Consider the following 25,289-nt stretch of genomic DNA (forward strand, 5'->3'; position numbering starts at 1 on the left):
GTCAAACAGCTTCTGAAGTCTGACACTGTGGACATTTTGAACTGAGCATTATTGTGGAAAATTGCCAAGTACACTATAGGAAGTAACTCTGCCTCTACCCAACAAATACCTGGGCCCCTTCCCACTCTGTAATGATCAAAGACAAGTCTGGACATTACCAAATGCCCTCTGGAAAAAAAAAGTCATGTCTGGTTGCAAATAACTAGATTAAAATAACCCTAATTGGTTTGTACGCAGTTAAAAGTACAGAAAAATGCTGAAAAGGGTGGATTTCCACCTTGGTGCTAAGGGATACAAGAACTCAAGAAATCAGCTACAAGACCAGAAGTTTACAGCGCATGGCTTCTAGATGTAAATACAAAGGTCCTGGTGTACAGTAGATGCTCAGTGTCAGTGCTCACTGAAATCACCGCCAGTAGCCACTCACGTACTTTTTAATCCTCACTTGTTACTGGTGCCCAGGCTATCATTTGCAATCTAAGTCTTCATAACAGTCTTTAAGACTCAAAATGACACAGACTAGACCAGCTTCCTGAAAAATGTAAATTCTATTCATCCAATTAGAAATATGTTATGGTCAACGATGCATGTGCTGGAAATAAATGTAGTGAACTGCAGGCGAACTTGGGAGGGTTGCATGCAGTTTAAATGCAAAAATTACAAAATGAATATGTCTGCATTGCACAACTACAGCACGTGTGCTACAGAAATAATCTTTAATGTATTTTTCCAACTGGGTTGGGCTGGTAGGGTACAGTGTGGTTCTTGCATCAGAAAGCAGACTTTGTAGACGTGTACCATGCAAGAATTTTCTTTGCTCAAAGACAGTCAGTAAAGAGATGGTAAAACCTGTAGGGGTTAGGGGCCGGGGATGGGGAATCAGGTCTTTACCAGGGATAAACTTTTCTCTCAGGAATGTATTCCCTCTGAATTCCAGGCACTTTTCCTGGATCTCCTGTTGGGTGGCTAGTCCCTTGATTTGGTTGGCTTGTTTAGTTTTGTCTTGTTTAGTTTTTGAGGGGTGGGGTTTGGGGTTCTGTTTGTTTGGGGGTTTTTTGCCTTTTTTGTCTCTTTGGTTGGTTTTGTTTTTAGACATTTACGAAAAGTTTATTTATTTATCTTTATATTTTATGTGTATGAGTGTCTTGCATGCATATATGTAAGTGCACCGAGTGCAATGAGCGGAAGAGGGCATTGGATTCCTTAGAGATGGAGTTAAAGACAGTTATCCACCATGGGTGCTGGGAACCAAACCCAAGTCCTCTACAAGAGTGGCCAGTGCTCTTAGTGGCTGAGCCATCTCTCCAGTCCCTTATTTACTTTTTTTGAGATAAAAAGTCTCACTATATATCCTTACTTGGCTTAGAACTCACTATGTAGACCAGGCTAGCCTCCAGCTCATAGAGATCCACTTGACTCTGCCTTCTGAGTGCTGGGATTAAAAGCGTGGGCCACCACGCCTGGCTTGGTTTTGTTTATCATTTTCGTTCGTTTGTTTTGAGACAGAGTCTCACTCTGTGGCCCAAGATTGTGTGGAACACACTGTGTAACCCAGGTTGGCTTCACACTTCTAGTGATCTTCCTGCCTCGGTCTCCCAAGCACTGGGATTAAAGGCATGAGCCCCATACACAATTTTCCTCACCTCTTCTCCTGTATTGAAGCAAATGAGATCATGGTCATATTGATGGAGAAGATGGAAATCAGTAATTGATGCATTTCGGTTTCCCTTTTAGTTGCTTTCAAACACTTCAGAGTAGATGCCAGCCATGGATCACCTGTCATGGTGTGGCAGCTGCATGTGGCAAGTGTCTATGTCCTTCACCATTCCACCTGACCAGCTGGAGTTGCTGGAAAGGAAGAACTGACTCTGCTGGGGCTTCTCTGGCCTTGGGGGCAGGGGAGGTGGGTCATTAACACCTCCAGACAAAGCCCTCAGAGCCTTCAGGTAATTAGGTACAAACCACAGCGGCTTCCTGGTCCTCCCTGAGGTACAAGTCTCAAATGAATGTTCTGTTCTGATAGAACCCCAGTTGCCCGAAGTGGCAGCATCTTTATATGGCCACCTTGCCTGCTCTGTTTTGCTTATAAGCGACTTGCTTTCAGGTTCTTTTTATAGTGGAATTATTATATTTATTTATTTATTTATTTAGTATATGTATATGGTAGAGTACGTGCCAAGGCACATGTGCGGAGGTCAGAGGGCAACTTGGGGAGTTGCTTCTCTCTTTCCACCGTGTGGGTCCCAGGGATCAAACCTGTGTCTTCAGGCTTGGCTTGGTAGCTGAGTCATCTCACCAACCCTTTCAAGTTCTTATCGTAGGATCTGCTTTCGGGGTAACTCGAGTCCAGGTTCTTGTGTTTTTCTCCTTGGTGTGAAGGATGCCAGGGTAGCAGCCATCGAGCCCACAGCCTCATGCTAAGTTCTTGCTCTGTCCTGAGCAGTGCCCAGTCCTGACTGCTGCCTTTTATACCTGTTAACTTTACCTCATTGCTCAGCACTAAGGAAGAAAGCTTAGGGGGCTCTGAAGGTCAAATCCAGCAATGTCTACCAAGCCGTCTTCTCAAACAAAACCATGGGTACACCATTTACAGCCTACAAGCTTGGTAAGGCCTGAGACTCTGGTGAGCCTGTCAAATCTCCCCAAACCCCTGGTAATGTGTTTGACTGGGTGTCTACAAAAGGTGATGTGAGACCCACTTGCCAGCTAGAGCCACAGCCACAGAATCATCTGTAGTTACAGATGAATTGTGATTAATGTGGGCTGTGTGTTCTTAAAGCAACCTTTGGTAAGAGTAGGCTACAACATAAAAAGCATGCTTGAGGATCTAGGAATGTTAGTGGTTGGGACTGGAATTCCTGCCTCTAACACTACCCTTGCACTCTACAAATCAGAGGAGAAAATGCCTCTGGGGCTCACCCTGCCTACCCCAGAGTTATAGATCATAGATGGTCATCTGGTTATCTGGTCACAGAAGTTGTTTCTGGGAGAAGACACCGATGCTTGGAATCTAATACTTGCCCTGGCTTTGTGCTGCCTTTGCAGGAATCCATACAGAGGCTGCAGTTCTGAGGAAGCCACCACCTTCCCAGGCTGAATTCTGCCATCCCTGGGCCCCTCCCCCACATTAGCTTGATATCCAAATGCAACTGGATGGCTGGAGAGACTCCTGGTGATCAATGACAGCTCCAATCAAAGGCACCCAGACAGGCTGTGCACTCACATCTCCTTGATATAAAAGGTGTTTTATTTCTCATCCCTTTATTTTTGTCACTGAAAGAATGCTTCCCGTGTGTGGATTAATTAAAGCGTAAACATTAAATATTGATTGATGCATTATCAGCGTGGAGCAGTGGCCTCCCGCCGGATTGATTCCTGCGGTGATTTATTGTCATATTCGGGGAGTCATCCTACTTGATAACCAAGAGGGACCACCCGCCTCCCCCACCACACTGATTCCACTCTATTCTTCCAGGTGACATCCACGTTCCAATAACACAGACATCTTCATCTGACTGTCCCGAGAAAAGCCTGTGGCCTAACATTTGCTTTGCGTATATATGTATGTCTGTGTGTCTCCCAGGCAATTTTCAAATCAATTAAGAACTGAACACAGAAATGAACACATCTACACTCTTCTAGCCAGTATTTCTGGTTCACAGAGCTTGCCCCTACAGTGCACTGTAAAGACAGCAGGCAGGTTGCAGGACAGAAAGGACAATAATACAACGGAAAAGAAGATCCTACAGAGACCGTCTTCGTGTTTTCTAAACAGAGGGAAACAATTCACAGCCACGACTGGTTCTAAGTCTCTACAATATGACTCCCCAGATCACATTTTATCAGGTTGACTCCATGAAACCGTTGTCTTTACAAGTAAAGAAATGATCAAATACTGACGATTTCATAGGACTCAAAATTTTATATTTCCACTCCCTTCTGAAATAGGATATTATGGTCTCTGTTATTTTGTTTTCAATATGAAAACGGCCCAAAAAGCAAGTCACAGAGAGTCCCCCTGTAGCCTGTGTTTTTTCATAAACCAAGCATGAATCTAAATGGTTTAGGACCTTTCCCACTGAAGACCTCCCTCAATGCATTATGACTCTGCTGGTTTGATAGCATATCAAACCAAACAAGGCTTCAGGTAACCAATAAGCCATGGAAAGTCCATCCAAGCATTCACTTTTACACTGAAGCCTCCAGACCCCTGGGTCTAAGGCCCATTCAACAGTGCATGTGGTCCAGCAGCCTCAGGTGAACTGACTTGGCTTTCCTGTTTCCTGGTTACTCCTCCTTGGCATCAGGGAGGAGCAAACAGCATTCTGACCAGAGAACACATCACAGAGAAGTGCTTGGCCTACACTCTAAGCTGCTGTTCTGAACAGAAGCCTGCTAAAAGAAATAAACATTGGGTGCCTTCATTGCTTGGGGCCCAGACAGGATTTTCCCAGGAGTCTCTGCTCACCAGTACTGAAGTGAGAGTTTAGTCTGTGTTAGTCATCAGAATATCTACCCAATAGAACTAGAAAAGGAAGCTCGTTGTCCTCCTCTGCCTCTCCAGCTGCCCAGCACTGGAGACTCCTGATGGTGGCTTGGGGTCCACCTCCCTACTCCCCAATCCCACCTACCACACCCAGGGTTCCGGGTTCTACCAGTGCTGTACCACAGTGAACAGGGCACACCACCCAGTATCTTCCTTCCTTTTCCTGTTGCTGTGATAAAATGCCCTAACAAAAACAACTTAAGGGAGAAAAGGTTTATTCTGGCTCACAGTCACAGCAGCAGGAGCTTGAGGCTGCTGATAACTAATGTCCAGTCAGGAAACAAGGAACAATGAATGCTTATGCTCAGTTCACCTTTTTATACAGCCCAGGATCCTAGTAAGGGAATGATGCTGCCTACAGTGGGCAGGCCTTCCCCCTCAATTAACCTAATCAACATGAAAAAAAAAGAGTACAGGCAGGCTCTGAGGAGTCTCTCCCAAGATTCTAGACCTCATCAAGTTGACAACTGAGGTCAACCATCACTCTCAGCAAGGCGCAGAATGAGTGGACCCCGCTCTCCGCAGGACTTCCCCCAAGCCACCTCTTCTATCTTCTTCCACTGGTACTTTCTGAGGACGTCCTAGGTACGGTAAACCACGGCTGGCTGTTTTAGAGTGGCTATGTCTCTTGCAAAGCTTCATACTCTGCACAATGTCAGCATATAGTTCAATTATTACCCACCAGAAAATGCACTCTTGGTGACTGTAATCAGAAAACATCCTGCTACAAATACATCCCCACTGCCATTTCCTAACTCTGATGCGTGTGTGTGCATGCATGTTTATGTGTGTCTTATGTGTGCATATGTCAGTGTATAAAGTGTGTACATATGTGAATGTATGTGTGTACATGTGCATGTATGTGTGTATATGTGTGTTTGTGTATTTGTATACCTGCGTAGGTGAGTACATGTGTGTATCTGTGTATATGTGTGAATTTCTACGTATGTATATGTGAGTGTGTAGGTATGTGTATGTGTGTATATGTGAGTGTAGTGTATTTGTGGGGGACATATACATATGTTTGTGCATGTGTGTGTATGTGTGCTAGTGTGTTTGTATATGTCTATATGTATGTATTTGTGTGTGCATGTGGGTTTGTATTATGAGTATGTTTGTGTTTGTGTGTGTTTATATTTGTATAACGTGCATGTGTATGTACATGTGTGAATGTGTGTGTATGTGTATGTATGTGTATTTGTGTATGTGTATATGTGAGTATATAGTGTATGTGTATGTATGCGTGCATGTGTATGTACATGTGTGAATGTGTGTATGTGTATGTATGTGTATTTGTGTATGTGTATATGTGAGTATATATCGGTATGTATGTGTGTGTGTTCTGCATGTGTTTATATATACATACATGTGAGTATATGGATAAGTATGTGTATTTGTATATGTGTGTATGTATGTATTCATGTGTGTATTTGTATGTGTATATACAAGTATGGATGTATATGTGTGCATATATGTGTGAATATTTATTTATGTTTGTGCATGTGTGTATGTGTGTGGTACATGTATGAGTGCATTGTGTGTATGCTTGTGTGTTTGTGTATATGTGTGTGCCTGTATGTGTATGATTGTGTGTGTTTGTATTTGGGCATGTATTTGAGTGTTATGTGTATTTGTATGTGTGTGAGTGTGTGTATATATGAGTGTGCATGTGTGTTAGAGTTGGTGGTATTACTGTTTGTTTGGCCTCTGTGCTGGCTGTCTGGATCCTGTGTTTTGTGCCCTGTTTTGATGCGCATACTGAGGTTGTATGTTGTTCTAAAACTACTTTAGCCATACTCACAGGCTCTGCTATGAGCTGCCTGCCATTCATTTCTTTTTACTTCTCAACCCTAGTTAATTTCGAAAGATGAAACATCTAAGAAAGCACATCTGCAGCATATTTTCTAGAAACACTACCTGCTATGAATTCTAGAATTGCTTAACTTCCTGAAATTGTCCTTTTCAAATCAATTTCATAGATCTTAAAATTCAAAGTTGCAGTAGATGCCACTGATACTCTCCTGTCTTGTAGAGCAGAACTAGCATCACTGGCAGACTTGAAGGACAAAGTCCACCATTTTGTTCAGAGCCACAGAGCAGAGTAAAGGCACACTTTAAAGCCTCTTAGTCCTGGCTCTTGACAAAATTCATTTTCCTTACAATGTGTCTTTGGTTTTGGTTTTGGTTTCTGAGAGTCTCCCTGTGGCCCCGGCTGGCCTGGAACTCACTATGTAGACCAGGCTGGCTTCAGTCTCGCAAGAGATCGCCCTGCCACTGCCTCTTCTGAGCTGGGATTAAAAGTGTGCGCTGCCACCAGGAGGATCTACTATACATCAAGAACTACTCTAGACACTGAGAGAACAGCATTGAGCACGGAGGCTAAAATTCCTGTTCTCATGGGTGTTTGCTTGGGAGCTTACTTTCAATGAGGTTAAACAAGTTGCCTGGAAGGTGAAGAGGAAGAAATCAGATCTACAGACACTTTGGGATCTCAGGCGAGTCTGGGGAGAAACTGGAGGCCAGGTTTTGTTACTGAACAGCACTCCTGGCTGTAAGTCTCATGACAGAAAAGGCACCCAACAACACAGCCTGAGACAGGAAGCTGAATGCTTAGAATTAACTGAGGTCATACTCCGGGGAGGAGAGGAGGAGGAGAGAGAAAAGAAGGGGCCTTGAGTACAGCCCAAGCCTGCTCTGATAGAAGCAAAGCCCAGGCCAGCTGTTCACTGTGGGCTGCCAAGGCAGGTGGTAGCTCTGAGTCACCTGAGCTGTTGCACAGTAGGTGACTTGACCCCTGAGCCAGCAAAGGGACCTGGGCCAGGCCTCGGCATTAATCCACACACTCAGAGCCCCAGAGCAAGGGTGGACACTTCATCTGTAAAATGGCCGGTTCCTACCTAGCCTTGGAACTGCTGGCTTGGAGCGATGTTCAGGACATCTCTTTTAGGGGGTTTGCTGTCTCTAGGTTCCCTGCATTCAGAGTCCCCCTCATGATATGCACACCCCTTTGTGCACACCCACGCATACTAGGGCTTCCTGGGCAGAGAAGCAGCTGAGGAGCCTTTGTAGAGATGACTTCATTATGCCCATCACCCAAGAAGAGCCCCCAAAACCCCCCAACAGGGTATTCTGAGGTTTTGTCCTCAAAGGATGCCCCATCTTCACCCCCAATCCCACCTCAACAAAAGAACACAATTTCCATCCACAGGAAGAATTCAAGTTGCACTCAGATTGCTGCACTCTTAGAAAAAAAGCATTAAACAAAATCAACCACCTCCATTTCTGATCTGGGCAGACAATATGGAGACAGCAGCATTCTGATCTCTGCATTCAGTGAGTTCTAAAGTCATGTCCAAATGACCGAGGAGGCTCTCCGGCAGGAGACATGGGAGCTTGAAAGGTTTATTCTCTTTTTTTTTAATATTTTATTTATTGTTTTTATTTTTTAATTTTTTTTTAATTTTGGGGGGGCTATTTGTTTGGGGGTTTTTTGCTTTGTTTTTTGTTTTTGGGGGGGGTTGGTTTTTTTTTTTTGGTCTTTTTTTTGAGACAGTATTTCCCTGTAGCCCCAGCTGTCCTGGAACTCGCTATGTAGACCAGGCTGGCCTTGAACTCACAGAGACCCTCCTGCCTCTGCCTCCCAAGTGCTGGGATTAAAGGCGTGCGCCACCACGCCCAGCCTTATTGTTTTTGTTTTATGTGTAGGCATGTATTGCCTCCATGTAGGTAAGTGTACCTGTGTTGTACAATACCTGCGGAGGACAGCAGAGGCCGTCAGATCCCCTGGAACTGGAGTTATGGACAGTTGTTAGCTGCCATGTGGGTGCTGGGATTCGAACCTGGGTCTTCTGCAAGAACAGTAAGTGTTCTTAACCGCTAAGCCATCTCTCCAGCCCCTTGAAAGGTTTATTCTTACAGACATCACCCTGGGAATGGTGGTTCCTGTATCTCAGGAGAGATGACTCTGATGTCCTGTGTCACATCCCAGTGGACACATTTCAGACTAACGCACTGCGAGTCATACTGTAGCTGCATTTATTAAAAAGATTCCTGGGCAGCAGGGTGGAATGGCAGAGGCCACTCTCTCACACACGGGGCCAAGGGTCTGCTGAACACCCGCATTAATTTAGAGACAAAGGGATGGGAGCAAGTCAGGCCTGTATGGTCAAGGACCCCAGAGTCACGACAGGGCAGGGATCAAGGAAGAGAACGCGGGAGCCCTTTGTCTGAAAAGCCAGTGGAGCTGCATGGAACAAGCCCTGTGAAAAGCCCAAGGACTGTCCTTTTACACAAAAACAACGTGGGTGACAAGCAGCTGCTCTCTTTTACCCTGTCCAGGAGGAATTATTACCTACACAGAAGAGTATCTGATAGTCTGCTTAACAAAGCAATGTCTCACCTTGCAGACTCCATATTCTGACCACTAGGACTTGAACCCTCCTGCCGTAAAAGTTTATCAGGTACTCTGAAAATGAGAGTCTGGAAGAAAAAACTGTGTATTTCTTCTTACAAAAGTACTTTTCCCATTTTTTTAACCAACAGGTACAAGCCATCCTTGATGCTGGTATATTATTTTCTGAAATTGTATGTGAAAGGACTTAGAAGAGTTTCAAAAAAATAATTTTGAAGTTTACTAAATGCTCACCATTCAAATCAGGCTATTTTTAAAAATAATTCATTTAAATTAAATATCTTTGATGATAAAGGCAAATTAAGGAACGATAAATTGTAACTTCTAGGCTGACCAATGACTAATTACATATATTATAATTAAGTCCAGTTTCCTACACAAGGCATTTATGTTAATAATCATCCCACCATTAGCAGATCTTAAAGGGACTTCATAAAGCAGGCTGGGCACTTGAAGAGCCATTTGAGTTCCTCCCTGGGCTATGAAAGGGTACAGACTCAAAAGAGATGAAATTACTTTAAAAAGAAGTTTGGGTTAAATATAAGTTGAGAAACTCAGATTATAGTCATAAAACCCTAACTTACAAATATTTATCCTAAATATACCCTCTGACCAACAGCACTGAGAAAACTTTAGGTTCTAAAAATCTACAATTTCCATGAATCTGTTCAAAATAACTTTAACCCTTCTGGAGACTTGTGACTGCACTGATGGAGATGTGCGTGCGATTAGAGTCTGAACTTTACAGAGAGACTGTCAGATTCCTCACGAAGTCTTGACCTGCTTCTGTGATAACTGCAGAACCCACAGTTGACAGTGTCGAGAATAAAATAGCTGCCACTGAGTTCCTCGTCCCTGTTCATCTGAAAAACTGAATTACTTTTCTGGCCTACAGTAAGCGGAGCTCTCAAGATTATAAATAAGGCAGGAAGAGCCCGTGTCCTGTTGGCTTTCTCAGACACAGTTTTCTGTCAGCTTGTTGTGACAGTCTACTTTGGGGTTTTAGAATTGCTAGGCAGGTCAGGGATGCTTCAAAAGAACGTGCAAAAGGGCCCGAGGCAGTTCGTGCTGCCTACAGTGCCTGTGTGGTACAAAGCCCTAAGAGCACCCCTCCTCCTCCGCCTTCTCCTCGGAGGAGTCTCCAGGTAAGCAGCTTTAAGCCTTTTGATTCAGCTGGTCCAACTCTGGTCACTTCTGCCGCATTTCCCAGCTGTCCCTGGGTAATTGTCTAAAGTACATCGACAAGTTGTACCAGCCAAGGTACCATGAAGGTCAGGCTGCAACTGAGCGTGCCGATTTTATCCATGAGATTGATGCGCAAATCACCTTGATTTCGATTTGGCACAGGGTTATAAAATGCACTTGCAATCACCGATAGTGTGTAAGATCAGGCCCAAGCATGGAACACTGTATTTTATATCCCTGTGGAGTTTTTCCTAATACAACCGTAAATCAGCCCAGAAAGCATGCACTAGGTCCATGTTAATAAACAGGTAGAAATCCCAGCGTATTAAGAGGGAGACATTTTTAGAACTTGGAGCAAGCTTAAACTTTTGCACCAAAAGCCACCCTGATGTCTCATCCTTCAGGAGACAGGTACTTTAATGTCACAGGGGAACACAGACCACAAGACTACCCAGCATGGGTATGTTCAAGTACGCACAGAAATTCTTATTTCTGGATGTTTAAGCAGAGAAGCGACATCTTGACAGGGAAGAAAAAGAAAAACAACAACTAGAAAGCAAAATTACCTTGTCACAAATATTTAAATAGTTAAACGTGGAAAAGAAAGTAAAGTATATTAACATGGGTGGAGAAGAAATGAGTTCAGTTTGGGTTTTCTTCATCATTCTGCTAAATAGATATAGTATTAAACTGACTCTTAATGACTTACTGGTCTTGTTGTTGTTGTTTTGATCGTTTCTTGGGACAGGGTCTTTCTGTAGCCACAGCTGGCCTGGAACTCACTATGAAGACCAGGCTGGCCTCAATCTCCCACCAGCCTCTGCCTCCCCAGTGCTGGGATTAAAAGTGGGCACCACCACACCTGGCCCTAATAACTTATTATTATACCCATAGATTAATCCGTCTCTCAACTCTCTCACTGTAAAAGCTTCCTTATGCAGCAGATGGTGATTAACACAGAAACCCGTAACTGACCATAACAAGAGGCTGCAGACTGCTTATCCCTGAATCACCTATATCAAACTTCTACCTCCAAAAGCTTAGAGATCATTGTGGAAGAGGGGGCAGAAAGATTGTATGAGATTGAGGTGGCGGACGACCACAAGGAAACAGAGTTTTCCAGATAGCTGGGAAGTTACTCATATGAACTCACAGTAATGGTCACAGCAAGCACAAGATCCATGTAAGTTCAAGTCAAACAAAATCCCAGTATGGACATGGGGAAGTGAGTAAGAAACCCCAATTCTACCTCAACTTCTGGGAAAGGGAAAGTCATTCTCTTTTATGAGTGTGAGTCTTGGTAGGTTAGCCAGGTTCCAGTGGATGGATTCACACTAAAGGGCATTTAGGGACAAAAATTGGACTCTACAGGCATACATTTATGCATATTTATGCACATATGCATATCTATACATATACATAAAATAGAGTACATGAAATTGGGCAGGGGCAGATGGGGAGAGGATCTAAATATAATCAAAATATATTGTATGAAATTCACAAAAATTCGTTTTTTAAAAAGGGAAAAAAAGAGCAGTCCAGTCTAAACCACCTTGCAAAATACCTCAGCAGCAGCAACAGGAACTTTCCTATGTCACGCCCAGATCTTGCGATCCCCAATGACCACCAAGGAGTCTGGAGTGTATGCAACAGCAAAGAGCCCTTATTCGGGCTTAAGCTCGGGCCCTCAGATTTCACCGACGCAGCGGATCCGTACTGAGAGCCCCATCTAGGGTGGGGTAGGCTTTTATAGGGGAGTTTCACAGAAGTCCGTGCCAAGCATCCTTTAAAATGATTGGATGGTCCTATGCCCTGAGTATGGGGAGGATTCTTATTGGTAGGGGCTGTCCTTAGGGCATTGGAATGCATTGACTGTTATCTGTAGGGCCAGAAGTTTCTGTTTTTACCTTATATGCCTGGGCTTGCTTGATCTATAGCTTTCCAGGACGGGGTGGTAGCTGAAGATTACAACATGCCTGAAACAGCTAGTCAAAATGGAGTTGGTGCCGTCTTAAGCCAAGCAAACTACAGAAGCAGAAAGAAGCAGTTAGACCAGTTGGGGTCCCACACCTACTGTGTCTTTCTCTCCTGTTTTCACAAAATACATACATCAGATTAATGTATTTTAGGAAAATAAATAATTTTTCTTCCTCAGTGCTCAGTGCTATCAGCCATAGGTTTATAAACTACTTCATAAAGAATCCAGAATGGGAGTTCTTACCAGTGTCGAACTCAATATCAAAAGAGAGAGAGAGAGAGGAGAGAGAGAAAAAGAAAAAAGAAAGAAAGAAAGAAAGAAAGAAAGAAAGAAAGAAAGAAAGAAAGAAAGAAAAAAAGAAAGAAAGAAAGAAAGAAAGAAAGAAAGAAAGAAAGAAAGAAAGAAAGAAAGAAAGAAAGAAAGAAAGAAAGAAAGAAAGAAAGAAAGAAAGAAAGAAAGAAAGAAAGAAAGAAAGAAAGAAAGAAAGAAAGAAAGAAAGAAAGAAAGAAAGAAAGAAAGAAAGAAAGAAAGAAAGAAAGAAAGAAAGAAAGAAAGAAAGAAAGAAAGAAAGAAAGAAAGAAAGAAAGAAAGAAAGAAAGAAAGAAAGAAAAAGAGAAAGATAGGCCATTGTTACCCCTGTGCTCATCATCCTCTTGACTTGCAGCTCTTAGCTCAGCCCCAGATTCTTAGGGAAATTACCGTATTCCCTCAACCTCCCTCCCCTCAGACCACCCACCCATCTACTCATGGATGCCCAAGCCAGCCAGCTTCTTGTCTGGCTTGGAGAGAGCTAAAGGAGACAGAGACAAAGAGAGGGATGAATCTGAGTGGTTAAAAAGTAGAGGGGAAAGTCACCATCTGCATGATTTTCCCCCATGCTGTTACTCTTTCAGAGTTCAAGATGTCTCCTTAACCTAAAAGCATGAAAATGATCGCCCTGCAGGAGGTGACACAACTCTCCCCACAAGGGTGGAAGCCAACAGTCTGGACCAGCTTATTCCAGAACTAAAATTCCTTCAGCTCGACAACCAGCTGCTTCACATCGAAGGCTCCTTTAGTCATTTTGTAGACTCTCACCTTAGTGTTTCTGAACCACATAGAAGAACCAGCAGATCTGGGGGCTGAAGTATTAGAATCAGGACAAACATTCCCTTACCTGCATGTGAGCCCTGGGGTACTGTTGGCCATGCTGGAAGCTCCATTTTTGTGACAGAGTCCCCACTCTATGACTGGCTTTTTCCTCTAATTGAAATGGAGAAATAGATATTACTATTTTAAAACCACCCTTTCTCTATCCATATCTTATGGAAGTAGGAAAATAACTTTCTTTTTTTTTTTGAGACAGAGTCTCCCTGTAGCCCCAACTGTCCTGGAACTCGCTATGCAGACCAGGCTGGCCTTGATCTCACAGAGATCCACCTGTCTCTGCCTCCCGGGTGCTGGGATTACAGGTGTGCGCCACCACACCCAGCTTGGAAAATAACTTTCTAAATGAAAACAGCATAGTATCTGGAAAGCAGAGAAAAGCAATGACTGCTATACACAGGGGAGCCTAGGTTTCTGGTATCTGGCTTCATTGTATCCAAATGAGGCTTTCCAGCAATTTTATACACTGTGAAATGAAAACACAAAACAAAAAGATAAGAATAAAAAGCAGTTCCCTGCTGCCTTTGCCCAAAGTCAGGATGTCAATTTTGAAATAGCAAAAGAATGGAAACGAATGAAATCCCACTCTCCTTCCAAAAGTCCAGCCTGTGGGGGAATTAGAGAATACACAAGACACAAGAGGACAGATGTGGGAAGCCCCTACACCCCAAAACCACTGACACACCATAAGTTCTCTAATTCTCCCACAGATGAAGGATGAGTAAACGTCCAGACAGGTGGAACCTCTCCCAGGAGAGGATGGTCCTGGGCAGTGCCTGCCTGGGAGAGGATGCTGAGGGCATGAGAAAGTCCTACTGACCCAGTACCAGGCTCTGTGCTGTCTCCAGTCCTCTAGTCCTCTACCTCCCAGGAACCTGGACAGCCATACCATTCTCCAGGAAGGAGCCAGGTGGCTACCTGGCTTGTAAAACCTATAGCCCAGAGCTGGGAAAGGAAGTTCTCCATCCTTCTGGGTACAGGGGGCAGCAATAGCCAGGAAGCCCATATAAGACAGCTGCCTTTGAAACTCCTACTGCAGGTGGGGGCCTTATAGGATTCCTTCCTTCTATCAAGTCAACTTGCCCCCCTGGCCGTCACCCTCCCCTCACCCTGAACTGTGAGTCTTTGAATGCCCAGAGAGAACTTCCCAAACCTGTTTCCACACTGTCCCCAGTGGTGATGACCCTGAGGGCACAGCGGCATGCTGACAGTCACTTGAGCATCCACTAGGCTGCATGCTCTGTGAGGGGGAAGGGCAGGGATCCTGCCATCCACAGCTCAACCCACAAATGGGGCTAGAAATTGTTCCCGTGGGTGTCATGGAGATGAAGCCCACTAATGAGATAATGCTTGTGAAAACCCTGAGCCTGGTCACAGCAAAGCCCAAATGAAAGTCTGCCTGCTTGCATATTTGCTCTGTGTCCAAAATGTCCTTCAGAGCTAGGATGTAACTTGGCGCTGGAGTGGTTGCCTAGCATGCACTGAGCCCTGGGTTTGATCCCTAGTTCTGCAGAAAGAGAAAAAAAAAAAAAATCTCAAAATTGGGTGTGCAGGCCTGGTGGTTCATACCTTTTAATCTCAGACACTCAGGAGGCAGAAGCAGGATTGCAAGTTCGAGGGCTGCTGGGCTATAGGGTGAGTTCAAGGCCACCCTGGACAACTTAGTAAGATCCTGCCTCAAAATGCAAGGTAAAAAGAAGGCTGGCTTCACTGAACTCACTGGTAGCATGCTTACCCGCCTCCGGGGCAAAGGGGACAGTATATGGGAAACTTCTGTGTCTACCTCCCAGTTTTGCTGTAAAATTAAACTACTCTTTAAAAGGAAAGTTACATCTTAGGGAAGAACAAAAACAGAAAGTGGCGAGCTGGTGGCACTCATGAAAAGCCAGCAGATACCCAAGCTGGCTTGGTTGCAAGAGACTCATGGTAGGCCCCGGAAGGGACATCAGCGGTGGCCGGAGGTGTCTTCAGTTCCAGAATGATGGTGACCCTGGAAGGTCAAAGTTCTGTTTCTAACCAGCATGCTATGGTCTCTACTGTTTTCAATATCTGAATGTGAGTAAATCCATAATCAGACACCTTGTAGCAGAGTTACTTGTTCCTTCTAGATAATGTACTTGGGCCCCTCTACTCTTGTTCCTGTGTTCAAAATTTGGAGGAGTAGTGTGGTTAAGAACTTAGCACTAGATAAGGCAGGTCAGCCATGATGGCTCCGTGTCCTGCCCACCCAGAGATGCCAGGGGGACAGGCAAGGCACACATTGCTCTTTCCTGTTTGTTTCCTCTGTTGTGAAATTCTGCATGTGTGTGTGTGTGTGTGTGTGTGTGTGAGAGAGAGAGAGAGAGAGAGAGAGAGAGAGAGAGAGAGTCATGTTCTCCCTCTGGCATCTCCTGCCCTTCCTCCTCTCTGTTTCCCTCTCTCTCTCTCCCCCCCCTCGATACCATTCTTGATAATTCCAGCTTATTGATCTCTCCCGGCGTTGGCTGCCCTGGTGCAGTGTTCTTCATTTTCTTTGGGCGCCTTGTGGTCCATCACAGTCCACATTTCCCTGGAGGCAGAGTGTTCTATGTGCCAAGCCGGGGAAAGCTGCTCAGAGCATGCGGGTGGAGTCCCCTCAACCCCCCACCCGCTCCTGCAGCCCCAAGCTGAGCCTGGAGGGAAGATGAAACCATCTTAGCTGTAAACACTATTGACACTTACCACATGCCAGACACATCCATCTGCACATTCTCCCAAATCCCCGAGAGGGCTACCACTCACCACTGCAAATGAGTCCTTGAGAAGCACAGGGCTCACCTGAAGTCACACAGCTTCCCAGTGTCGCGTCGTCCCCCCACCCCCCCACCCCCAGTTGTATACAGGGATACCCAAAGTCACCACACACACACACACACAAAAAAAAAAAAAAAAAAAAACAAGGCCACCCATGTGGGTGAAGCAGATGGTTTGGGGTGAAGCAAAATTGCCCCAAGATGCTGGTGTAAAACAATGTACCCCAGACAAGCATGACTGGCAGATCCCCCACCCCCTAGAAAGATGGTCCCTGGCCAGCTGTTGTCAGCGACAACCTGGCTCCCAGGCTGCTTACTTCTCACCATAAACAGGAAAGCCATAAAAGGGGCCCCTTTTGCTTAGTGCTCAGAGGCTTCCCTCTCCTCCTCCTCTTCCCTCTCCTCCTCCCCGAGGCTGTGCCCCCAGGCTGAGGGCCGATTGTCTCCCTGAGAAAGTTGCTGTCTCCCTTGTCCCTGTGCTTTGAAAGCCAAGGGCTGGAAAAACTATTAAAGTCACCCCGAGTTAGGGACCAGGACTAGTTACACCTGTAACCAGCCTAAAGCTGGTGTATGTGTGTGGAAGAGAGTAACAGATGTGGAATACCCTCCCCCACTCTCTACTGACCACCTATGTTTTTAAAATACCAGATTTACAGAAAAGATCCATTTCCTGAAAACAGAAATACTGCAATCCAAAAAACAAACAAACAAACAAAAAAACCCTGGAGGGTTGAGGATGTAACTCCTACATAAACCAGACATAGGCCAGAGGTGGGGGTGCGGGCCTATAATCCCAGCACTCAGGTATAGAGGCAGGCAGGAAGATCAGAAGTTCAAGACCATCTTCCCACACACACAGAGTTCAAAGCCAGCCTGGGGTATATGAGGCTCCATCTCAAAAACAAACAAACAAACAAACAGATAAAGTAAATCCTTGGAGAGAAAGGGACTTAGGTAACAGGAGGTGATGAGGAAAGCCTAAAGGAAAGATTAGACAGAATGTCTCAAAGAATATTTTGGATCATAATCTTTCCCAACAGATTTCAACAGATTGAAAAAAGGGATGGTGGGGTTCCCACAGCCAGCAGGGTGACTTTTGATGCTCACAGCATGCGTGGTTTAAGATGCTGCTAAGTCCTGCAGCAGAGGACCTTGTTTTGTTGCATAACCCTTTTCTAAGCGCCCCACTCATGAGCTTCTGTTTGCCAATAGCCCGCGCACGAACCTGGGCCTCACTGCAGGGGTCCGGGGTTCTTGGCATGCACCTCTCTTCTGTGACTGCCCCCTCCTTAGTTTTGGTGTTTACAGCCATGGCTTTCTTTTACTGGTCACTGCCGGCCAGCTTTCCAAGAATGAGATAAATGACCAAGATCAATGGAAATGCGGGGGTTGGGGGTGGTGTTTATCCAGAAGCAGTCCCCTTTGGGCCCAGGAACATAGGCATCTTAACAGAGCTTCCCTAGTCAATCCAGGGCCTGAACTATCCAGCATTAGGAAGAGGGCAGAGATGACACAGGACCCAGAATGTGTCCCCTAGGAAGCGACGCACACCTGTTTCATTAGCATCGCCTATTGACCAAGGCAAGTCACATGGGCTTGACTAACTTTCCGCTCAAGGGTGCACTGCCAGACTTTGGAACCTTTTCCCAGCCTTCCCCTGCCCTGACCCTGGGTGCTCTATCTTAACATGGCATTTCTTTGAGAGGAGCCCCTAAACTGGGATCGCCTCTGGCCAGAGACTCCTGTGAAGAACCATAATAACATCTCCAGGGGCACAGTGGCCCTCTGAGAGTCAAGAGAACATAGTACTCTCAAGACAGTACCCAGAACTGAGTCTGCGCTCCACCTCTGTGAGCCTTGTGCCTGATCACCCGCACGGCTCTGCCATGCACCGCAGAAGCACTCAGATATGTCCAGCAGTCACCGTGAACCAACAAAGAGAAAGCGTGCTTGTGCAGGTGCTGGATCCATGTCTGTGACCTTGAAAGGTCTCCACTTCTCCGTGAGTGAAGGGGAGAACGCTGTGTTCCCCCACGGCACCCTGAGGCACCGGTGGGTCTTCTGGTGGTCTCAGGGAGAGCCAGACAGAAATAAGGCTCTAGATCCCATCTCTGCCAATACCCACCAGGGCAGGCAGCCTGAAGATGCTGCTCCTGGGGGCATCGCGGTCCTGTGCATATCCTCCCCCTCGATCCCTGATCTGAACAGCACACTTCCCGGCTTGCCCCGGCCCCGCCCCCACACGCTGCCGGGCTCACAGCTGGAAGTCCTTTTCCCGACCGGCTTTCCCGGTTCCAACGTCAGCTGAAGAAAAGGCCTGCTGCTCAGGCAGTTGGGTTTTTCCCTGTGTCTTTTACAGGCGTCCAACTACAAGCGTGCCAAATACTTAGTGTGAAGGCAAAACAGAGTGGAGGAAACCCTCATCCCACAGCACACAGAATCCTCATCAAGACCCCCTTGCCTGTTTCCTGGCTCAGTGTCTTGGGCGAGTTCTTCAGTCCGCTCTGCCCATCCCTGAGGACTGTAGTAGACGGAAGTGCTCTGCCAAATCGAAAACCTCGTAAGCCTAGTGTGGCGGCACTCAGGAGGTGGAGGCAGAAGAATCGGTCCAGTTCTAGCCTCAGATCCATAGGGCGTTCCAGGCCAGGTGACCCTGGTTATATGAGACCCTTTTTTTTTTTTTAATTTATTTAATAACCACATAATTAGAAGAAGCATTTCATGACAACAGCACTGACATATTCAATAACAATTTCCAGAGCTAAGATGCATCTGTTTCAAAATTGGCATGAGACTGCCTTTTTGAAAAACAAACAAAAAATAGCCAGCAAGATGGCTCAGTGCTTGCTGAAAAGCCTGAGGACCTGAGTTCAATCCCGGGAACCCACATGAAGATGGAAAGAGAGCATCAACTCCACAAGGATGTTCTATGGCTCCCACATGCATACTGTTGCATGTGTGCTCCTTCCTCCCTACCACATCATACATACAATACATATGTGTATATCATATGTATATAAATAAAAGAATGCTTTAAAAATTAAAATTAAATAAAATCCCTGTGTGTTAGGGTAGGGAAAACTGAACCACGATCCCTGTTTCTGATTCATGGAGTCCTGTGAACTAGTGTCCTGTGACTATGAACTACTCTGAATCCAGCTGCTCCAAAAAACTCATCATTACATCAGTTTTGGAGCCAGAAGCCTAGGTGGATTCACCTGCATTTTCTGCCCCCTGTCTCACAGGTCAAAATTAAGGTGTCCATCAGTGGGGCTGTTCATCATCTGGGAGCTCTAGGAAAGAATCTACTGCCAACTTCATTCAGGTTGTTGGCAGAGTCTAGTTCCAGGCAGTGGTGGTCTGGCATCCCTGTTACATTGCTGGCCTTAGCTGGGGGCTGAGGTTGCTCTCTGCCACTCAGGTCACCCCACATTCCTTCTCACATCTAAGCCAGGGAGGGACCGTTGCATCATCACTAGGTTGGGTCAATCCCACCCAGACATTCCATCTTCTAAGGTACATTTAGGATTTGAGTTTTCTGTACTTTGATTACTGGATGACTACGAAGACATTAACGGGCAGATAATGTATGCATTGTGGAGTCATTGGACAAAGGCATGATTCACAGCCACAGCAGGACTGAGGGAGACATGAGAGAAGGGCTCACCATTTTAAACTTGTGAATTGTTTCTGGAATTTGTAAGGCTAAACTACAGTTCATTGTTTCTGAAATTTTCCATGTAATACATTAAGATGGTGGTTGCCTATGGGAAACTGGATATGGCTGGAGCCAGTCCACAGATGGAACAGACGTAGTCCAAAGTCTGCTGGTGCTCCCTCCCTGGAGCCTGAACTGTCTTTGCCTTAGGATAAACCTGAAAGGCCAGAGTGAGTGCCATACAGAGGGAGAGAAGGGAACTATGAAGCAGTCCTGAAGCCTGGCGTCTGTCCTCTGCCCCTAGGGCTGAGTGTCACTGGCCACAGGCAAAGAAGAAACCTCTTCTTGACTCTGGCAAGAAACCTCCTCCTCTACTGTTGTGATTTTCCCTCTCTGGACCAGTCCTGGCATCTTTTCATTAACTGCCTAAAGGGCATACGAACGGGACCTACTGAGGGTGGGATGGGAGACTGGTTTACATCACCTCCTCTGCATCACCTCCAAAATACTGTCATGTGCCACTCTGTGTGGGATTTCAAAATGTGGTCTGTAATTAGGCAGGGCCTTCTGCCTATAATCCTAGCCCCCTGGAGGCAAGAGCAAGGAGAGTTTGGGGCTACCCTGGGATACAAAGCAAAAGAATTTTTTTTTTTCTAAGTGTCTTGTTTTCCCTTTAAGAATCCCTGGCCATCTTTTGGGCAAATAACAAGTATGTTGTGGACACTCTAATAAATTGCAACCTCAGACAGAACCTTGCTCTTGCTGCAGGCAAGTAATTAAACATTTTAAGAGCATAGCAAACTTATCAACAAACTCACAAAGCAGGGAGGGGGAGTGATTTTATCCACTGGGCTTGTGCTTCAGAGATTTTACTATGGGGGTCAAATGTCTGTCAAAGATTTTTGAAGCCCGAGTTTGACTTTGAACAACCTCAAGAGGTTTTCACAACACACACCACTGAGAGCCTATAAACAGCCCCGGGTTTCGCCTGCCTGCTTCTAACTATCCAGTTCAATATCACCATGGCGCCTAAAAGGTTTTTAATATAGATATTAAATATATCCATATCATCACTTCAGTGGGAATGTGAGCAGGGTTTTTCCTCTGGGGTCTTCCTAGCTATTTGCTGTTGACATACACTATTAAAAATAAACCTACCCCGAGTAACTAGTCATTTTACATGGTATTAGGACTAATGTTATCATTTAAGTAGCTACAGAGATTCGCCCACTGTAGAGGCCCCAGATAATGACAGAAACATGATCATGTGAGATGATCTTTTGAGCAGACAGTTTTCATCGTCTGCAATGTGTCATGTAGATGCTTATTTAAGACTTACAGTATTGAGCAAACATCGATGCCTTCAGCAGCATAAAACTAGGCTAGATAAGGAATCACATTCACTTCTGGGACTTTGGGCAGGCTGCATAGGAAATGCTATCCCTATAATGAGGAATGAGGAAGAAAGAAGATGGAGGAGGAGGACGGGGGTGGGGCACCTGAGGGTGGAGGGGGACAGGGGTAGGTAGCACCTGAGGGTGGAGGACTGAAGGCGGGTACTAATGGTGGAGGGGGACAGGGGGTGGTATCCTGTCATTCTTTTACCTTCTCCTAACCACATACCAGGCTTGGACACACCAAGCCCACAGCATCCACACCAGCATCCTAGAAAGTCAAATTCAGCCAGTATTCTAAAGCTAAATGGATAACTATCCAGTCACTCAAAGTGCTCATTATTCATTCACAAATATGTACATGTTTCCTGCTCATCTACAATTCACTAGGCTCTCGGGCACCAAACAAAGACAAAGTGAAAAAGGTATAGGCCCAAGCCACGCATGGTAGTACACCCCTGTAATCCATCATTCAGGAAGCTAAGCAGGAAAACTGAGTTAGCAGGTCAGGCCGGGAGGCATACTTGTCTTCAAATAAGTGGGGAGAATTGGGCTGGAGAGATGGCTCAGTGGTTAAGAGCACTGGCTGCTCTTGCAGAGGATCTAGGTTCAGTTCCCAGCACTCACATGACAGTTAACAACCATGGTTAACTCAGTTCCAGGAGACTGATCTACGGTCCTCTTCTGGCTTCCACAGGTATTGCCTGCCCTCGGTACATTTACATACATGCAGACAAAGCACTCATACACATAAGATAAAACTAAACAAACCTGGGTGTGGTGGCACACAGGCAGAAGCAGGCGAATCAAGGCCAGCCTGGTCTACATAGCGAGTTCCAGGAGAGCAGGGATAACAGGAAAACCCTATCTCAAAAAGACCAAATAAATAAATAAATAATAAATAAATAAATAAATAAATAAATCTAAAGTATGTGCCTGGCATGGTGGTGCATGCCTTTAATTCCAGCATTTGGGAGGCAGAGGAAGGCAGACCTCTATGAGTTGGAGGGTCAGTTTACATAGTGAGTTCCAGACCAGCCAGTGCTACATAGTGAGACCTTGTCTCAATAAAATAAAATAAGTAAAACAAAGCAAAACAACAGCAACAACAAAAAAACAAGAGGGGAGCACATGGGCCCCAGCCTCAAAGTTGAATGTGCACCTGCAGGACCCTATGGCTTGGTAGGAGTTGAATGCTCACACTACAGGTCTGCTGGCTGGGTAAAGGATGGCAGCGACAGCATTAGGCAGCCCTCTGGGTAGACAAAATGGAAGCAAATCCTGCTCAACTCCCATGACACACAAAATGCCCAGAGTGACCGTCTCCCCAGTGCCACCAGAATCAGAACTCCCTGTGGACACAGAGCCCACACCTAACATGCATGGCTACACTTGTTTAATGAAACACTGTTGTTAGCCGTTTAGTTTCTCTGATATGTATGTCCCATCTGCTTAGATTGGCTGTCTATGTATAATAGTCCAGGAAAGCAGGCACCAATTAGCCCACTTTACAGATGAGGAAACCGAGGTGCAGAGCAGAAAGACTATCCAAAGGACAGGGAGATGGAATGATGGGGTAGAACGAGGGTCCTGGTGACTCCTTGACTTTCTTTACCCTTCCATGTACTATGACAAAGAGTAATGTTATCTGAGCTTCTACCTCCTCAGGCCCTTTGAGTTAGATGATGGGATCGGGCCCATTTTAGGGTGAGGATCCCAAGGCCCAGTGAGGTAAGTCCCTTGTCCAAATGCACACAGCAGAAAGAGGCAGCAACAGAACTTGCACCTTCTGACTCTGACAAGTCCTCTGCCCCACGGTGATGCTGGAACAGTAAGGATGTGCCAGGTCCTCCTGGTCACTGTCACTCTGAGGACAGGACCCCAACATTGATGTGCTCTTGCTACTTGCCCCACTTTCCCTCATTTCCCTCTAAGATGCTGCGGTCCCTGCATCTCTTGAAACCTGGAGCTACTGAAAAAAGCATCTTTAGAATATTAGGGGCATCTAATTTGATATTTAAAATGAAATGTCATTTGCATGAGGCACCCAGCACATGCAGAGAGGGCCCCAAAGCTGGTGCTGGAAAAGGCCTGCGGGTGATGGTGCTGGCGTCTGGTTAAGCTGCACAGCTGGGCTCGTGGGATTCAGCAACATGAGCCATGTCGCATTTCCAGCCGGTTTTACCTGCTGCATTAGCATATGCCTTATGATATCTGTTATCCTAATTACATCTATTTTCCAGGTACAGACAGACATACCCCTGAGTTGGGGTGCCCATTAGCAAATCACACGGGCCTCTGCAGCTGTGTTTTGATTAGCAGAAAGGGTTCCTTGGCATCAGAGCACTGAAATCACCTTTTAGGGTATGACAAGCTCAGCCGAGCGTCTCACAAGTGAAAATCAGAGGTTTCTCTAAGGAACAAGCGAGAAGGACCACAAGGAATTAAAAGAACAGCCTTTAATGATTTCAGCTGTGAACGTCAGGGACTCACACGGAGGCCTGCCGTCCATCAGATAGCATGGCAGGGGTCTGGGCTTTCTTCTGGCCAAGTTGTGTCCAGATACATTTTATGGAAGGGGAGGAAGACACAAGAAAGCTCTCAGGAACCACCCAAGACACCAGCTTTCCAGGCAGACTCCAGTGGGGAGACTGAACGTGAAGCGGCCAAGGGTGCTTTCAGGGTGAAAGCCAAGCTTTAGGCACCATCATCTATTCCCACCTGCTCAGGGTGCACAGGACCCTGAGGAGCACATCTTACGCAAATCATTATGCAAATCACTCCAAGCCCTTTTTCATGCCCAGGGCTCCTTTTAGAAGTCATTTACACGTCTATGTATGGTGGACTCCTGAGCCAGAGCTCTTTTAACTTGCCAGAGGGTTGAACCTGAGGTGGATGTGGCTCATGGATGGTCCACACCTTAGGCATAAAGTGAATCCTTTGTAATGGAAAGTGGCATTCTCAGCCTTCTCCCAAGTTCTAGCCTCCCTGCCATTCCACAATTCTCCAAAGAGGCCTGAGCACATTGTGGACTTTTACTGGACTGTGCTTAGGACATTAAGAACATACTAAAAGCAAATAGCCAGTTCGCCTGCAACTGTCCTTTGAATTAGGTGCCTTGACAAGTTACCCACGCAAGGGGAATGGTAGAAGGCAGGTGAGGAACACCCACAGGAGCCAATCCTCACTCTCTGTTCTTCATTATAGCAACAGGCTTTCCCTGGAGGAAGGAAGCCGTACCAGGTAGAGGGTGGGGCGGGGCTTTCGTAGCTTGTACCTCACAGTCCAGTTTCAGTACCTGTGATGGAGGACCACTCAATAATTCATTCTTTTCTCCACAAATATTTGTTGAGGAACTATCATGTTCTAGGCATTGTTCTTTGCAGCTGATGCTGTGTTAGAGACAATTACCAATTGTGTTGAGGGGAATTAGATGGGCAGAGAGCAGTTTGGGTAGGACAGTCTCTCTGAAGAGGGCCTCTGAGTCACCTCCCCCAGCCTCCATGAAGCACAAGCCAGCCACATCAGAGCTGGGGGAGAGCTGTCCAGGCAGCACCCCAGTGGTTCAGGAGACAGAGGACCTGTGGGTTTGACAACCACAAGGGAGTTAGGCCAGCTCAGGTGGCAAAGGGCAGCTGATTTGAGGTGAACTAGAAAGACAGCAGGGAGCAATCTGGGAGATGCTTCACGTGGCCTTTATGCTATTCCCAAACTTCGTATTTTTGGTTTCTGTTTAACTAGATTAGGTGACAATAGTATTCTACACTATGCTTTATCTTAGATTCTAGTGAGTGCCAGGACCACCTGGAAGGCTTGATCAAGCTTCCAGAACTACTATCAGTATATCCCAAGAGGGGCCTAAGAGCCTGCATTTCCAGCAAGTTCTCAGGCACTGCTGGTCCTGGGCCCCACCTTGAAGATCACTGTATTAAAAATGTATCAGCTTTATCACAGTCAATTAACTTTTTTGGAACTCTTCTTCAGTAACATACATGTCCATGCCTACTGGATCTGATGGATGGTGATTTATTTTTGAGACAGGGCATTTAAGTCACCCAGGCTGGCTTTAAACTCTTGAGCTCAAGTGACCCTCTGGTATCTTCCTCCTGTGTAGCTGGGAGTACAGACTGATGACTGACTGATTGCATTGATAAGGGTCAAGCCCAAGGCCTTGTACCTGCTAGGCATGTGCCCTACCAC

The 25,289-nt window shown here is 45.8% G+C and overlaps 2 long non-coding RNA genes across 3 annotated transcripts in view; both read right to left on the bottom strand.

The window, feature by feature from the left end:
* Window positions 1-25,289, bottom strand: part of LOC115069501 — a 156,056-nt gene that overhangs the window by 112,037 nt on the left and 18,730 nt on the right. The gene's annotated exons all lie outside the window — the stretch shown is intronic.
* Window positions 1,555-25,289, bottom strand: part of LOC115069503 — a 31,862-nt gene continuing 8,127 nt past the window's right edge. Inside the window, exons 2-3 of the long non-coding RNA XR_003848767.1 lie at window positions 13,277-13,362; window positions 1,555-1,651 (exon numbers count right to left, since the gene is read on the bottom strand). This is a non-coding gene — a long non-coding RNA (uncharacterized LOC115069503). The remainder of the gene's footprint in view (window positions 1,652-13,276; window positions 13,363-25,289) is intronic.

This window comes from Nannospalax galili, unplaced genomic scaffold (genome assembly GCF_000622305.1).
Source record: "Nannospalax galili isolate Female #2095 unplaced genomic scaffold, S.galili_v1.0 scaffold1093, whole genome shotgun sequence".
Classification (NCBI taxonomy): Eukaryota; Metazoa; Chordata; class Mammalia; order Rodentia; family Spalacidae; genus Nannospalax; species Nannospalax galili.